We start from the raw sequence: 18,289 nt of genomic DNA on the forward strand, positions 1-18,289 counted from the left end.
CTTGCCGACCTAAACCACCTATTTCCAGCCTCGATCCGTTGTCGGAGCAGCTCCCACGAGTTCAACTCCGTTCAGCCCCTTTTTGGCCTTGGACCGCCATTTCCACCACCACCCACGGCCAAAACTCATTTCCCTTAGCTTCATAAATATCTCAAGGCCATTCCCTATCAATCCCGAGCCTTGGTTTGTCCTCGTTCAAAAAGTGAGTATTTTACAACCCACGGCCACAGTGAATTTTCATTGTTGCATTGCTTTCCTTCCGCTGTTTGCAACGCCGCAAGCTTTCTAAAAATACCGTATAGCGCTGTAAGTATTTTTCAAACCCTACTTTTAGATTTAAATATATTTTGCTCTTACAATAAATTATTGCTGCTGGTTGGTTGATTCCGGACTGAGTCCGAGAAGTTCGGGGGTCGGATGGATGGAGGACGGAGTTGCTTGATTTATTGATTTGTGGTTGGTTGATTGTTTTGTGCATTGAAATTGCATTTACATGGTGCATGCACGTGCATTTTATTTTATTTGAGAAATCCTGTTTTGCTGGCGTGAATGGATTTTCGGGTGCGTGTGTCTCACGAGCCCAAGCCAGGATGGGTTATTATCTCGGTGGAGCTCCTCTGGTCACTCAGGAGTGGATAATACTGAGTGACGTCCCCTGAGTTGTCGCTGGGCGACGACGGGAGCGGGGCTAGAGGATGGCCTGGCCAGGTACCCGTTGGGCGCGAGTCTGGGCATCGCTTTACTCACCGACTCCATGGCCCTTCGCTGGCGAGGGCTAGAGGATGGCCTGGTCAGGTACACGCGGGGCGCGAGTCTGGGCATCGCTCGTTTAGGTGTCACATGCGTAGTCGTTACCTATGGTGTGGCACAGAGCCAGGGTGTGCGGGTGATCCCTAGGGGAGATCATGGTGCATGCATAACCAGATTGTTTTTATGGTTTTCGGATGTGGGCCATTTTCTGGGAAAATGGTGATGTTGGTTTTCGAGGCTTTTGATCTATTTTCTGGGAAAATGTTGGTTTGGGCCATTATTTGGGATAATGACGAGACTTGGTTTTAAGGATATGTTTTTGTGGGCCAAATGGGTTTTTGGCTTGCGTATAAAAAAATCATATTTTATGGCGCATATGCATTGGGTTTTATTTTGTACATATTGTTTGAGTTTTATATGTTTTTATCTAGTGGTATTTGGAGTTTACTTACCTGCGGCACCATTTTTGGTACCGTAGATTTTTGGTGCAGAGATCGAGGATGAGGAGGAGGAGGCTGAGCCCGAGGATGCGGCTCCGCCGGGGTGCTGATGTCATGTTTTGTATTTAGTTTAAAATTATATTTGGGTCTTGTAATATTTATTTATGTATGTTTTGAATAGCTTTGTATTAAACAAGGAAAAATTCTGGTACTTAGTTATTGACTTGCTTTTCGCTACGTATTTCTCGTGCACATTCGTCGCTTTTTCACACACTTGGCACACGTCGATAGGATGATGACCCATGATGTCATCACCTGGACGTCTCGATTTTCCCGTGTTCGTGCGTGGGGATTTGGGGGCGTCACAGGTGGTATCAAAGCAGTTCGACTCTGGGTAAAACCATATGTCCCATAGGTGGAGTACCAGAAAGTTTTAAAAGCTCAAGTTAAAATTATTTTATCTATTTAATTTGAATTGTTTTTCTTTAACTTGATTCTATTTTATTTGATTTGAATTTATTTTATTTAATTCCATTTGATTTGGTTTGGTTTGATTTTATTTTATTTGAATTGCAAGTATGTTGTTTATTTGTTTTATTTATTTTGTTTTAAGTTGTTTTGTTTTGTTTTGTCCGGAGTTAAAGTGGGGTACTATTGAGAATGTCGTTGATAGGAAAAAAAAAATACTTAGTGAAGTAGGGTTGAATTTTATAGAGGTGGTTTACTTTTATAATATCGTGGCTAGAAGGGAACGACATGAATTAGGCAATTTCTTGGGAGTAGGAATGTAAGTTGCAACTAAGGAGGGGAGTTAGCTTTAAGTCGCTTAAGATGGTTGAGGTCTTAGGTTTTGTAGAATTTATATAATGAAGCTATAGAATAGGAGAGTGTAGGTTCAACGAACTTTAAGAATTGGTTTAAGATAATTTTATCTAAGGTTTGAGGCCTTATAGATTTTAGGAAATAAGATTTTGGTAATTAAAGTTTTAGGTTCGACAAGCTTTGGGGGAAATAATTAAATTTCAAGTTTTAAATTTCGCTGATTCGGATGAACAATTTGGTGGCAATTGGGGTTTTAAAATTTACAAGTTTTAAGGTGAATGTTTTGGATTAAAGCGATCAATCTCGAGGATTTCAAAAAATGATTTATTCTCCGTTAATGTATTAGATTTTAAAAGCTTTGGGAGCCGATTGTTCTATTATGGAGTGTAAGCTCATTGATCTTAGAAATTCTAGAAATTATTCTTATTTGATTTAAGGATTTAAAATTGCAGAGTTGAAGGACCAATTTATAATAAGAGTTGAGTTCTTAGTTTTACAGACTTGGGGTGCTAGCTTGATCCACTCTAGAGAGTGATTAGTTTGCAACCATTAAAATGGGGTTGATCAGAGTTTAGTTAATAATATGAAATTTTTCTGGGGTACATTTCTTTGAGAATGGAAGGTAATGATTTAGCTTATATACTTCTTTGAGGATTGTAGATATTGACTTAATTCAGAAAATGCCTATTGTTAACTCGAGGTTGTAGTAATCGATTTTAGGAAATGATTTTTGTTGGTTCGGAAGAAATAGATCCATTGAGGTTTTGGAAGCAATAGTTTAATTGTTGGTATTGAATTCGATTGAAGTTGAGACCTTATGTTCTAGAGACTTTTGGGAACGGATTATTAGCAGGTTTAAGGTCATTTTCAATACAAAGCTTTAAGCGATAACTATTTGCTGATATTAAGGGTATAAGTTAAGCAGATATAGGAATGATTCATGTTGATTTGCGGATATAAGTCCAGATGATGGAAATAGTAGTAATGGATTGCTTGTACGTTGGAATGACTATTGGTTTCGACTAAGGACGTATGAGACTGACACGTGATAATGGTGAATCGATTGGAGCGTTCAGTCGAAGCATGTTACTCAATGGAATGTGGGTTGGCAATAATTGTTATAGCTCGAGGTTATAGTGACAAGTTTTAGGATTGATTCATACCGAGTTGAGGATAATAGATGATGCAGGTTTTGGGAAATGAAATTTTGTTTATTTTGAGGATAAGGTACGGATGTTGGAAATGGAAGTGATGGATCACTTATATGTTAGAATGATTATTGTGACGCCCCCCAAATCCCCACGCACGGACACGGGGAAATCGAGACGTCCGGATGGTGACAACCCGGGTCACCACCCTATCGACGAGTGCCAAGTGTGTGCAAAAGCAACAAATGTGCACGAATGAACACGCAGCGGATAACGAAAGTCATATAACTAAGTACCAGAATTTTTCTTAATGTAATACAAGCTATTTAAAACATACATAAATAAAATATTACAAAACACTAATATAGTTTTAAACCAAATATAAAGCATGACATCAGCAACCCGACGGAGCCGCATCCTCGGGCTCAGCCTCCTCCTCCTCATCCTCAAAACCTGCACCAAAAGCTACGGAACCAAAAATGGTACCGCAGGTAAGTAAAACCCAAACATCACCAGATAAAAACACATAGAACTCAAACAAAATGCATGAAGCATGCCCAATGCACAGAACCTATAAAACATATTTTTCCACACACGCCAAAAATCTCATTTGGCCCAAAAACACATCTTTTCCACAAACCACGCCAAAAGTCACATTTGGCCTCTATAACCGTCTCAAACCAAAACCATTTTATCTGTATGCGCCATGACCTCCCCTAGGGGTCATCCGCACACCCTGGCTCCAGTGCCACACCGTAGAGTACCACCACGCATGTGACACCTAACGAGCGATGCCCAATTCCACGCCCCGCGTGTTCGTAGCCAAGCATCCTCTAGCCCTCGCCAGCGAAGAGCCACGGAGTCGATGCGTAGAGCAATGCCTGGTTCCGCGCCCGGCGCGTTCGTAGCCAAGCAACCCCTAGCCCCCGCTCCCGTTGCCGCCCAGCGACAACCCAGGGGACATCACTCAGTTTATTCCGCTCCCGAGTGACCAGACGAGCTCCACCGAGATAATACCCCATCCCGGCTTGGGGTCGTGATACACATGCACCCGAAAGTCCACTTACGCCAATTAAATAGGCTTTTCTCAATTAAATAAAAACACACGTGCATGCACCATGTAAATGCCATATCGATGCACAAAAATAAACAACCAACATAAGTCAATAAAACAAGCAACTCCGTTCTCCATCCATCCGACCCCCGAACTCCTCGGACTCAGTCTGGAATCAACCAACCAACAAATAAAATTATTGAACGAGCAATATATATTTAAATCTGAAAATAGGGTTTGGAAAATACTTACAGCGCTATATGGTATTTTTAGAAAGCTTGCGGTGTTGCAAATGGCAGAGAAAAAGCAATGTAACAGTGAAAATTCACTGTGGCCGTGGGTTGTAAAATACCCACTTTTGAACGGGGACAAACCAGGGCTTGGGATTGATAGGGAATGGCCTAAGGATGATTATGAAGCTATTGGAAGTGGTGGTTGGCCGTGGGTGGTGGCGGAAATGGAGGTTAATGGCCGGATTTTCCAAAATGGAAAGCTAGCTCGTGGGAGCTGTTCCGGTGACTATTGGAGGCCGAAAATGGGTGGGATAGGACGGCAAGAGACCGGTGATGAAGTGGTGGCCGGAGGTGGAGCGACGGCGGTGAATCGGAGCAAAAATCGTGGGGGCTTTGAGGGTGTTTTCCGGCCAAACGGCTGGCCGGATGGGACTGGGATTTGGTAGGGAGGTGTGCCGGAGGGAGGGGGTTCGAACGGTGGGGGCGGTGTGCTGCACGGAGGCCAAACGGTGGTGGGTCGGGGGTTTGAGCTGCAACGACGTGGGAGAGGAGAGAGAGAGAGACGGGGCCGACGCAGGAGGAGAAGGAGGAAGAAAAAAGAAAAGAAAGAAAAAAGAGAAAAAGAAAAAGAAAGAAGAAAAATTAAAGAGAAAAAAAAAGAAAAAAGGAAAAAGGGAAAAAGAGATGTAGGAAAAAGATGAGGTCTAATCCTCATTCCGGGAAAACAAAACAAATTTGCTGAAACTAGATTAAAAACAGTAAAACAAATAAAATAAATAAAACACAACATCAAATAAATTAAAAACCAAAATTTAAAACGCAATAAATTAAAATAATTAAACTAATATATTAATTAAAATAAAAGCAACCCTTTGGTGAAAATACAAGCGAAAGTGGGTCATCACATCCTTCCCCCCTTAAAAACAAATTTCGTCCTCGAAATTTGCAAGATCAACCACCAACTTAAAACAAGCCACATAAAAAAACACACAAACCATCTGTGACCAAGATTAAGATACATACCTTCATCCTTCAAACAAGTACGGGTACTGCTTCCTCATGTCTGCTGCTCGCTCCCAAGAGAAGTCTTGAGCTAACGGATCTCCCCAAGCCACCTTAACCAAAGGTATCGTCTTGGACCTCAACTGTTGCTCCTTCCAATCCATGATCTGCGACAGAACAACTTCATAAGTGAGATCCGATTGCAACTGAATACCCTCTGGGTCGACGAAGCGTGGCTCTTCCTGTCCAAAGCTCTTCTTCAGGGATGATACGTGGAAGACATCATGAATATCCCCAAAATATCCCGGCAAAGCAACTCTATAGGCGAGGGACCCTACCTTCTCCAGAATCTGAAAAGGGCCGACATACCTCGGATCCAACTTCCTCTTCTTACCAAAACGCTTAACACCTCTCATGGGAGAGACTTTAAGGTAAACCCAATCACCAACTTTAAAAGACAACTCTCTCCTCCTGGTATCAGCGTACCTTTTCTGGCAACTCTAGACTGCCGCCATTTTATCTCTGATGATCTGAACTTGGCTTTGCATCTCTTGAATTATTTCGGGTCCAATTATCCTGCTCTCCCCGACTTCATCCCAACACAAGGACGACCTGCACTTTCTCCCATAAAGAGCCTTATAGGGAGCCATCTGAATGGTCGCATGGAAACTGTTATTATATGCAAACTCGATGAGCGGCAAATGGTTTTCCCAACTCCCTTGAAATTCCATGACACATGCTCGCAACATGTCTTCAAGGGTCTGAATGGTGCGCTCTGATTGGCCGTCTGTCTGCGGGTGATATGCAGTACTGAACTTCAACTTAGTACCCAAAGCTACCTGCAAACTCTTCCAGAACTGCGACGTGAACCTCGGGTCTCGATCCGACACTATACTCTTTGGTATGCCGTGCAGCCGCACTATTTCTTTCACGTACAAGCGTGTCAACTTACCCAAGGAGTCCGTGTTATTAACAGGCAGGAAATGAGCACTTTTCGTTAACCTGTCAACAATCACCCAAACAGAATTTTTTCCACTAGGCGTTCTCGACAAACCCACTACAAAGTCCATCGTGATGTCATCCCATTTCCACTCAGGAATAGGGAGGGGTCGGAGCATACCTGCAGGTCTTTGATGCTCGGCCTTCACTTGACGGCATGTGTGGCACTTCTCACATATAAGGCAATATCCTTCTTCATTCCATCCCACCAGTAATTTTTCTTCAAGTCCCGATACATCTTTGTATTGCCGGGATAAACTGAATAAGGGGCCGCATGAGCCTCTGCCATGATCCGCTCTTTGAATTCTGAATCTTTAGGGACCACTCTGCGATTTCAGAACCGAAGTATCCCATCTTTATCCATGCTATAATGCAACGGCCCTCGAGATTTTCTGACTCTTTTTCTGATATTCAACAGCTTCGGATCCTTCCTTTGAAGAGTCTTCAATTCCTCAAAATCGGTTACCCGAATATTCAGAACTGAAGATAAAATCTCTTCTTTTTGCGAACTCTCAATAAGGAGCCTTCTCATCCCGCAAAGCAACGAATCCAATTCTGACGGCTCGGCTTCATCTTCCAAGTGCGACTTTCGGCTCAAAGCATCAGCAACTATATTAGCCTTCCCCGGATGGTACTTGAGCTCACACTGATAGTCACTGATTAGCTCTAGCCATCGCCTCTGCCTCATATTCAGATTTTTCTGGGTAAAAAAATGCTTCAAGCTCTTGTGATCAGTAAATACCTCGCAAGCTTCCCCATACAAGAAGTGCCGCCAGATCTTGAGAGCAAAAACAATCGCAGCCAATTCTAAATCGTGCGTCGGATAATTCTTCTCATGGTCCTTTAGCTGACGAGATACATAGGCAACAACCCGTCCTTCCTGCATAAGGACACAACCCAAACCAAACTTAGACGCATCACTGAAGACTACGAATGGCTTATGCGGTTCTGGGAGCGCTAACACTGGTGCCGTCGTCAACTTGTTCTTTAATTCTTAGAAGCTTCTCTCACATTTATCTGACCAAACAAATTATGTATTCTTCCGAGTCAAAGCTGTGAGAGGTCCGGATAGGCGAGCAAAACCCTCTACAAATCTTCTGTAGTATCCGGTGAGTCCCAAGAAACTCCGGATCTCGCGCACTGTAGTCGGGCGCTGCCATGACAAAATGGCTTCTACCTTACTAGGATCAACAGCCACTCCGTCTCGGGAAATTACATGCCCAAGAAATTTAACTTCTTCCAACAAGAAATCACACTTGCTGAGCTTGGCGTAGAACTGGTGTTCTCTCAATTTCCCAAGTACCAGACGAAGATGATACACGTGCTCTTCAACATCTCGGGAATAAATCAGAATATCATCGATGAATACTACCACAAATGAATCCAGATAAGATCGAAATACTCGATTCATTAAATCCATGAAAGCAGTAGGGGCATTAGCTAACCCGAACGGCATCACCTTAAATTCATAATGCCCATACCTCGACCTGAAGGTAGTTTTAGGCACATCCTTATCTCTGATCCTCAACTGGTAGTATCCCGACCTCAGATCAATTTTAGAGAACACAGCTGCTGATGACTTGCAAAATTTCATATTGCAGATTTTACAAGTTCGCTCGAGCGGAGGCTTTTGGCCGCTCAAGCGAATTCAGGCAGATTCAAACGCTCGACTGCTGCTCGACAGGGAGCTCGAGCGAATTGCTGAAAAACAAAGATCGCTCGAGCGGAGACATTGGCCGCTCGAGCGAAATCAGGCAGAGTCGAACGCTCGATGTGCTCTCGATAGGACGCTCAAGCGAAATCAGGCAGAGTCGAACGCTCGATGCGCGCTCAACACCCCGCTCGAGCGAACATCGTATTTTGACAAATTTTAGGTTTTCCGCCGTGAGACCATATAAAAGCAATTTTTCACTCTAGAGCCGCGAGTTTTGACTGGAGAACACTTCTTGGGAGAGAAAAACATAGTTAGAAGGATTCAAATCATCTATTTTTGGAGAGGAAATTCCAATTATTGCACGTACGTTGGAATCATACACGAGCACGGACGAGAGAAAAGCGTTGAATCGTTCCCTTGAGCTTTTGACGACGAGTTGAGGCTGCAAGGAGGATTTTTCAGTGTTTATTTTCTTCCCATCTTCTCAGAACAATTATGGTGAATTCGTTTATGTTGAATTCCATTTCTAGCATGAGCTAAATTTTATTCATTCTAGGAAAATGATGTAACCTATTTCCAAACTATGCTTGATTGTCTATGCTAATTTAATGCAATTCTCTCTTTGTTTATCTGATTTATTCTGAATTTATTGCTTCTAATTAACTGGCCATTGATTAGATGATAAGTAATCTTGTGATTTGCTATCGAAAGATGGAATCATAGGGTAGATCTTGGATATTTCAGCATAGGTAAGTATAGAGATCGAAAGACTTGTATGAACCTATGTAGTAATTAAATCATTGGTCTTATTGCATTCTTGATTATTGAATTTGCATATTCTTGTGTAAATTGATAACCAAGAGTCAATTCTAATTGACTATCGAAAGAGGCTTTTGGATGAATTAGAGATTTGCTAATAGACAAAAGAGATTTAAATTAAATTAGCTGGATGAGAAAAGCATAGTGAAGAAGTAGGTGAAATCGATTTCCTAGAAGTTTTCTTCCCATTAATTTGATCTTCGAACGTCAGTGTTATTTCCTTTGCACATTTTTCTTTGAGTTGATCTAGTTTAGATTGCAACTACAAAAATCTTAGTGATTCATCTAGATAAAATCAAGTTTAGTATAATTTTGGTATTTAGCAAACGTAAGGTACTAATCCCTGAGGACGATACTCTTTTTATTACTTTACTATAAAACTACGATACTGTGCACTTGCAGTTTTGCACCGGTCAGCTGCTCCTTGAAGCTAATCAAATAAATCATCTATCCGCGGGAGAGGATATTTATTTTTTATGGTCACCTTATTCAATTCCCGATAATCTATGCACATACGGAGGGTTCCATCTTTCTTTTTAACAAACAAAACTGGTGCACCCCACGGTGAAGTACTAGGCTGAATAAATCCATTCTCTACCAGCTCTTGCAACTAAGTCTTCAACTCTTTTAATTTAGCCGGTGCCATGCGATAAGGTGCTTTATGCACAGGAGCCGCTCCAGGTTCCAAGTCTATAACAAATTCCATTTCCCGCACAGGGGGTAGTCCGGGCAAGTCGTCCACAAACACATCGGGGAATTCTTCCACAACTGGAATGTCTGCCAAAGACTTCTCCTCGGACGGCGTGAACACCATCTGAACCAAGAATGCATCCGCTCCCCATGCAATCTCTCTTCTTGCTTGAATTGTCGATATAATTATCGGCTTTTCTTTTAACTTACTCCCTGCAAATTCCAGACAATCACCATCTGGAAGCTGAAAACTAATTATCCGACTTCTGCAATTAATACTCGCAGAATATCGGTATAGCCAATCCATCCCGAGGATGATATCAAAACCCAACAGCTTAAACACCACCAAATCAGCATCCAAAAACCTTCCCTCAAAATTTAACAGACATCCCAAAGTAACCTTGGAACACCACACCATTTCACCATCGGGTAAAGCCACTACCATAGACTTTGGTAATGGTTCCGTGACCAAATTACACACCGAAAGTCCACTTACGCCAATTAAATAGGCTTTTCTCAATTAAATAAAAACACACGTGCATGCACCATGTAAATGCCATATCAATGCACAAAAATAAACAACCAACATAAGTCAATAAAACAAGCAACTCCGTTCTCCATCCATCCGACCCCCGAACTCCTCGGACTCAGTCCGGAATCAACCAACCAACAAATAAAATTATTGAACGAGCAATATATATTTAAATCTGAAAATAGGGTTTGGAAAATACTTACAGTGCTATATGGTATTTTTAGAAAGCTTGCGGCGTTGCAAATGGCAGAGAAAAAGCAATGTAACAGTGAAAATTCACTGTGGCCGTGGGTTGTAAAATACCCACTTTTGAACGGGGACAAACCAGGGCTTGGGATTGATAGGGAATGGCCTAAGGATGATTATGAAGCTATTGGAAGTGGTGGTTGGCCGTGGATGGTGGCGGAAATGGAGGTTAATGGCCGGATTTCCCAAAATAGAAAGCTAGCTCGTGGGAGCTGTTCTGGTGACTATTGGAGGCCGAAAATGGGTGGGTTAGGACGGCAAGGGACCGGTAATGAAGTGGTGAAGAAATGGTGGCCGGAGGTGGAGCGACGGCGGCGAATCGGAGCAAAAACCGTGGGGGCTTTGAGGGTGTTTTCCAGCCAAACGGCTGGCCGAATGGGGCTGGGATTTGGTGGGGAGGTGCGCCGGAGGGAGGGGGTTCGAACGGTGGGGGCGGTGTGCCGCACGGCGGTGGGTCGGGGGTTTGAGCTGCAACGACGTGGGAGAGGAGAGAGAGAGAGAGACGGGGCCGACGCGGGAGGAGAAGGAGGAAGAAGAAAGAAAAGAAAGAAAAAAGAGAAAAAGAAAAAGAAAGAAGAAAAAGAAAAGAGAAAAAAAAAAAGAAAAAAGGAAAAAGGGAAAAAGAGATGTAGGAAAAAGATGAGGTCTAATCCTCATTCCGGGAAAACAAAACAAATCCGCCGAAACTAGATTAAAAACAGTAAAACAAATAAAATAAATAAAACACAACATCAAATAAATTAAAAACCAAATTTTAAAATGTAATAAATTAAAATAATTAAACTAATATATTAATTAAAATAAAAACAACCCTTCAGTGAAAATACACGCGAAAGCGGGTCATCACAATTATTAATCTTAGCTAAGGGTACATGAGATCCATTTATAGTGGTGGTGAGGGTGTATGGATTTCGGAGAGTACAAATCCTAGTCTCTTTTGGGCTTGAGAGAAGTGGCTTTGGTGAGTACTGAAGTGGATTACATGTGATAGTATTAAATTCAATAGATTTTAACTTCGAGTTCTTAGTGAGTTGATTGGAGTGTACAGTTGAAGTGGGTTACCAATTGGAGTGATGGTTGGCATTTATTGTTGAGTTGCCATGTGTAGTGGATAATAAAATCTTGAAAGTGGAAGTTTGGGAATCAACGGTGATTAGCCTAAACAGGTACGTAAGGTAATAAGCAGTAGAAGTCAGGAGGGTAGTGCCATAGTTTTGATGGATTGGAGGTTTGAATAGCATGCCTATCTTGAGATTTAATTTTGTATGCAATTGAAGGAAATAGTCGTGCTAATATTAGGGTTATGAGAATAGAAGTAGGTAAGTGAGTTTATAAGAATGGTTTATTAAGGTTATCGTGAATTTAATCGTGGTTCGTAGTGAATTTAGTTATCTCTAAATTAGACGATATTCAGAATTTAGGTGATGATCTTGAAAGTGTAAGTTGTTAGGTAGGAGTTATAGGTGCTTTATTAGTTGGTCGGGACGGATTCGAGCCCTATGTTCTTTATCTTAGATGAGATTGGCGTATTTTGAGATAATGATACTTGTTTTTAATTTGGAAGGTTGCAATTGATTGATATCATCTTCTTTGTTGATGATCATGGGTGTCGTTGCTGAATTTTGATTTAGTTAAGGTAGCTAGAGATAATTGAGGAAATAGGAGTGATAGTTCATGATTAGGTGTGCTGATTTTGAATAATTAGTGATGACTTAAAATTTCGAGAAGGTGCTTGTAATTGGAGAGTAATATTTTGTTTGGGCAAATTATGTTTATTGATGGTTTATTTTGGAAGTGATTATTAGGTTACCAAGATATAGTATACAATGAAAGTTTCGATGATATAGCATGAAGGTTGATTGAGGTTAATACAATTCATTCTATGAAGTAATAATTTTTAGAATTTTCTTGGGTGTGGTTTTGAAGTTCTTGACGATATGGTGATTCCGGTTTACGTGGCTGCTTTAGGAGTTCTAGACGTGATGCATCGCTGGGAGACTAGTACGAATATGATGGAATTGCTTTAGGAGTATAATTGGAGAGATCTTTAATCATACTTGTGTGGAAATGGCTGATGGTATGATTTTCTCAAGTATACTCTGAGTTGCGTAGTGTATCCTACTTGGCGCTGATATTGATCTCACAAATTTCGAGGACGAAATTTATTTTAAGGGGGGGAGGATGTGACACCCCGTTTTTACGTGTATTTTCACTGAAGGAATATTTTAATTTAATTAATATAATAGTTCTTTTATTTTAAATTATCGGATTTTAATTGGATTTAAATTGCTGTTTAATTTATTTTAGCTTGTCTTTGGATTTAAAATTAAATAGTTTGCTTTTACTAGTTAATTATTATATTTTAGTTTTACGTTGTGTTTAAAATATTTTCTTAGTTTTATTGCTTTTAAACTTATTTTCATTGGATCAGTTGTTGGACTCCAGAGGTGAGGATTGGACCTCATTTCTTTTCTTTTCTTTTTCTTTTTCCCTTTTTCCTTTTCTTTTCTTCTTTTCTTTCTTTTCTTCTTTTTTTCTTCTTCTTTTTCTTCCCGTTTTCCCCCTCTTCCCGTGCGTAGCTCCTCTCTTTTCTCATTCCAGTCGCTGCCACTTTGACCGGCCAGTTCTCTGCCGTCCGGCCACTGTTTAGTGCACCGCCACCACCATTCTCTTTCCCTTCCACCAGAGATCATCCCCACCAATTTTCAGAACCATCGGACCAGCCGTTAGCCTTCGAGAGCCGTTGGAAGTCGCTACACCTGCTCTGTTTTTGCCCCTGTCGCCGGTTGCTTTCGCAGCCCAGAACTGCCGCTGGTCGGTGGAGTGGCCTACACCACCCACCCAGTTTTCTTCCCCTCTCACCGGTGAACATCCCCACCAAGTTTCACCTCTATCCGAGCCACCGTTAGCCTCCATGAGCTCCTCCAAGCCATACGGTTTTTCACCGTTTTCGGCGCCGTCGCACCACCTCCGGCCACCATCTTTTCACAGCTTCTTCCCCTACCTCTTGCTGACCTAAACCACCTATTTCCGGCCTCGATCCGTTGCCGGAGCAGCTCCCACGAGCTCAACTCCATTCAGCCCCTTTTTGGCCTTCGACCGCCATTTCCACCACCACCCACGGCCAAAACTCATTTCCCTTAGCTTCATAAATATCTCAAGGCCATTCCCTATCAATCCTGAGCCTTGGTTTGTCCTCGTTCAAAAAGTGAGTATTTTACAACCCACAGCCACAGTGAATTTTCACTGTTGCGTTGCTTTCCTTCCGCTGTTTGCAACGCCGCAAGCTTTCTAAAAATACCGTATAGCGCTGTATGTATTTTTCAAACCCTACTTTTAGATTTAAATATATTTTGCTCTTACAATAAATTATTGCTGCTGGTTGGTTGATTCCGGACTGAGTCCGAGGAGTTCGGGGGTCAGATGGATGGAGGATGGAGTTGCTTGATTTATTGATTTGTGGTTGGTTGATTGTTTTGTGCATTGAAATTTCATTTACATGGTGCATGCACGTGCATTTTATTTTATTTGAGAAATCCTGTTTTGCTGGCGTAAATGGATTTTCGGGTGCGTGTGTCTCACGAGCCCAAGCCGGGATGGGTTATTATCTCGGTGGAGCTCCTCTGGTCACTCGGGAGTGGATAATACTGAGTGACGTCCCCTGAGTTGTCACTGGGCGACGACGGGAGTGGGGCTAGAGGATGGCCTGGCCAGGTACGCGTGGGGCGCGAGTCTGGGCATCGCTCGTTTAGGTGTCACATGCGTAGTCGTTACCTACTGTATGGCACAAAGCCAGGGTGTGCGGGTGATCCCTAGGGGAGATCATGGTGCATGCATAACCGGATTGTTTTTATGGTTTTCGGATGTGGGCCATTTTCTGGAAAAATGGCGATATTGGTTTTCGAGGCTTTTGATCTATTTTCTGGGAAAATGGTGGTTTGGGCCATTATCTGGGATAATGACGAGACTTGGTTTTAAGGATATGTTGTTGTGGGCCAAATGGGATTTTGGCGTGCGTGTAAAAAAATCATATTTTATGGCGCATATGCATTGGGTTTTATTTCATGCATATTGTTTCAGTTTTATATGTTTTTATCTAGTGGTGTTTGGAGTTTACTTACTTGCGGCACCATTTTTGGTACCGTAGATTTTTGGTGCAGAGATCAAGGATGAGGAGGAGGAGGCTGAGCCAGAGGATGCGGCTCCGCCGGGGTGCTGATGTCATTGTATTTAGTTTAAAATTATATTTGGGTCTTGTATGTATGTTTTGAATAGCTTTGTATTAAACAAGAAAAAATTCTGGTACTTAGTTATTGACTTGCTTTTCGCTGCGTATTTCTCGTGCACATTCGTCGCTTTTTCACACACTTGGCACACGTCGATAGGATGATGACCCGTGATGTCATCACCCGGACGTCTCGATTTTCCCGTGTTCGTGCGTGGAGATTTGGGGGCGTCACAAGTTTGAAGAAGAGAAAATTGGAGTAAAGGTAATGATCTTAAAAATATTTGAGTTATTCTTAACTTTTTTTGGTTCACTTTTTATGGAAAACCTGACTTTTTTTTTTTTTTTTATAGTTTCAGACAAATAGTCGAGGCTTTTTTGGTTTCTCTGTCTTCTTCATTTGGTTCTTTTGCCGTCTCATGTTATCATCTCTTGTGCACTATTACTATTTAAGGTATAACCTCCGTCCTGGACAAATTTAACTTAGTAGTTTAATCTAGTTCATTTCAAATTTTTGTACGATTGTTAACTATTTTAATTCTTTAAATTTTTTACAGTAATTTAAATAATTGAAACTATAATGAGATTTATATTATCAATTAATCTAAAACATTAAATTTAATTGTTTCACTTACAAAAGCAGCAATTTTTTATATTGTATATTATATTAGAATTAATAGATATTATCTTATTAGCAAGTATTTTATGTTAATAGATGTTATTTTTTCAAGGCGTTGAGGTAATTTAATCGCAAAAGCTTTGGATAGCAGAACGAAAGGCGGTGTCTATATATATTTTAATAAACTGAACTTTGCATTGCAAGGTTAGTAGTTACTTACGATTTTTTTACTTTGTTCTATTTTGCTACACATATTTTGGTACTCTCATCTAATTCAATTCTTAAGTTTCATACTAACGATATTTTAAAATGAATGAAACGAATGTCATTTACAACAGAAAGACGATTGCTGCGGAATCAATGACTCATCCAAGGTTAGTAAATTAATCACTCTCTTATATTTTTGTATTCCATAAACGATACACACACAAATACATAAGCACATACATACATATATACATACAAACATGCGCGCACACACACACACACATACATACATACATACATACATACAACATATATACATACATCTGTACGTACATACATCCATACATACATGCATAGATACATCCATACATATATGCATACACACACATACACAGATGAACACATACATGTGATGACCCGCTTTTGCGTGTATTTTCACTGAAGGGTTGTTTTTAATTTAATTAATATATTGATTATTTATTTTAATTTATTGCGTTTTAAAATTGGTTTTTATTTATTTGATGTTGTGTTTTATTTATTTAGTCGTTTTACGATTTTTAATCTCGTTTACGGCGGGTTTGTTTTGTTTTCCCGGAGTGAGGATTGGACCTCATTTCTTTCCTACATCTTCTCTTTTCCTTTTTCCTTTTTCCTTTTTCTCTTTTTTCTCTTTTCTTTCCTTTTTCTTTTTCTTTTTCCTTTTCTTTTTCTTCTTCCTTTTTCCTCCTCTCTCTCACGCGTAACCCCCCCCGATCCTCTCTCTCTCTCTCTCTCTCTCTCTCTCTCTCTCTCTCTCTCTCTCTCTCTCTCTCTCTCTCTCTCTCTCTCTCTCTCTCTCTCTCTCTCTCTCTCTCTCTCTCTCTCTCTCTCTCTCTCCTCTCCCACGCCGGTTTCAACCTCAGCCCCGACCCACTGTCGTTCGGCCACCGTGGTCGACACCACCCCCACCGGTCAAACCCCCTCCTGCCGGCGCACCACCCCAACGAACCCCAGCCCCATCCGACCAGCCATTTGGTCGGAAAACGCCCAGCAAGCCCCAAGGTTTTTGCCCTGATCCGCCGCCGTCGCTCCACCTCTGGCCACCACCTCTTCACCATTTCATCACCGACTCCTCGCCGTCCTAACCCACCCATTTCCGGCCTCTAATAGCCACCGAACAGCTCCCACGAGCTAGCTTCCCATTTTGGAAAATCCGGCCATCAACCACCGTTTCCACCACCACCCACGGCCTAAAATCGTTTCCTTTAGCTTCATAAACATCTCAAGACCATTCCCTATCAATCCCGAGCTTTGGTTTGTCCCCGTTCGAAAGTGGGTAATTTATTACCCACGGACACAGTGTAAAATACACTGTTACGTTGCTTTTCCTCCACCGTTTGCAACGCCGCGAGCTTTCTAAAAATACCATATAGCGCTGTAAGTATTTTCCAAACCCTATTTTTAGATTTAAATATATATTGCTCTTTCAATAATTTATCTGCTGGTTGGTTGATTCCGGACTGAGTCCGAGGAGTTCAGGGGTTGGATGGATGGAGGACGGAGTTGCTTGTTTTATTGATATATGTTGGTTGATTATTTTTGTGCATTGATATAGCATTTACATGGTGCATGCACGTGTATTTTTATTTAATTGAGAAAGGTCTGTTTAATTGGCGTAAGTGGACTTACGGGTGCGTGTGTATCACGACCCCAAGCCGGGATGAGGTATTATCTCGGTGGAGCTCCTCTGGTCACTCGGGAGCGGAATAAACTGAGTGACGTCCTCTGGGTTGTCGCTGGGCGACAACTGGAGCGGGGCTAGGGGATGCTTGGCTACTAACGCGCCGGGCGGGGAACCGGGCATCACTCTACTCACCGACTCCGTGGCCTTTCGCTGGCGAGGGCTAGAGGATGCTTGGCTACGAACGCGCGGGGCGCGGAACTGGGCATCGCTCGTTAGGTGTCACATGCGTGGTGGTACTCTGCGGTGTGGCGCTGGAGCCAGGGTGTGCAGATGACCCCTAGGGGAGGTCATGGTGCATACGGATAAAATGGATAATGGTTTGAGATGGATATGGGCCAAATGTGACTTTTGGCGTGATATTTGGAAAGGATATGTTTTGGGCCAAATGGGATTTTTGGCGTGTGTGGAAAAATATGTTTTTATGGGTTTGCGCATTGGCATCACTTCATGCATATTGTTTGAGTTCTATATGCTTTTATCTGGTGGTGTTTGGATTTTACTTACCTGCGGTACCATTTTTGGCTCCATAGTTTTTGGTGCATTATTCGAGGAGGAGGAGGAGGCTGAGCCCGAGGATGCGGCTCCACCGGGGTTTTGAGTCGAAGTTATGCTTTATAGTTTGGTTTAAAACTATATTTGTGTTTTTTGTAATATTTTATTTATGTATGTTTTAAACAGCTTGTTTTATATCAAGAAAAAATTCTGGTACTTAGTTATATGATTTTCGTTATCTGCTGCGTGTTCCTTCGTGCACATTTGTTGCTTTTGCACACACTTGGCACACGTCGTTCGGGTGGTGACCCGTGATGTCATCATCCGGACGTCTCGATTTTTCCGTGTCTGTGCGTGGGGATTTGGGGGCATCACAGGTGGTATCAGAGCGGTTTGGCTCTGGGTAAAACCACATGTCCCGTAGGTAGTACCTGTGATGACCCGCTTTTACGTGTATTTTCACTGAAAGATTGTTTTTATTTTAATTAATATATCAGTTATTTTATTTTAATTTATTTGCGTTTTAAAAATTGGGTTTTAATTTAATTTAATTTATTTGAGGTTGTGTTTTATTTCTTTTAGTTGTTTTGTGGTTTTAATCTTTTTGGCGGTTTGTTTCGTTTTCCCGGAGTGA

This window comes from Carya illinoinensis, chromosome 15 (assembly GCF_018687715.1).
Source record: "Carya illinoinensis cultivar Pawnee chromosome 15, C.illinoinensisPawnee_v1, whole genome shotgun sequence".
Taxonomy (NCBI): Eukaryota; Viridiplantae; Streptophyta; class Magnoliopsida; order Fagales; family Juglandaceae; genus Carya; species Carya illinoinensis.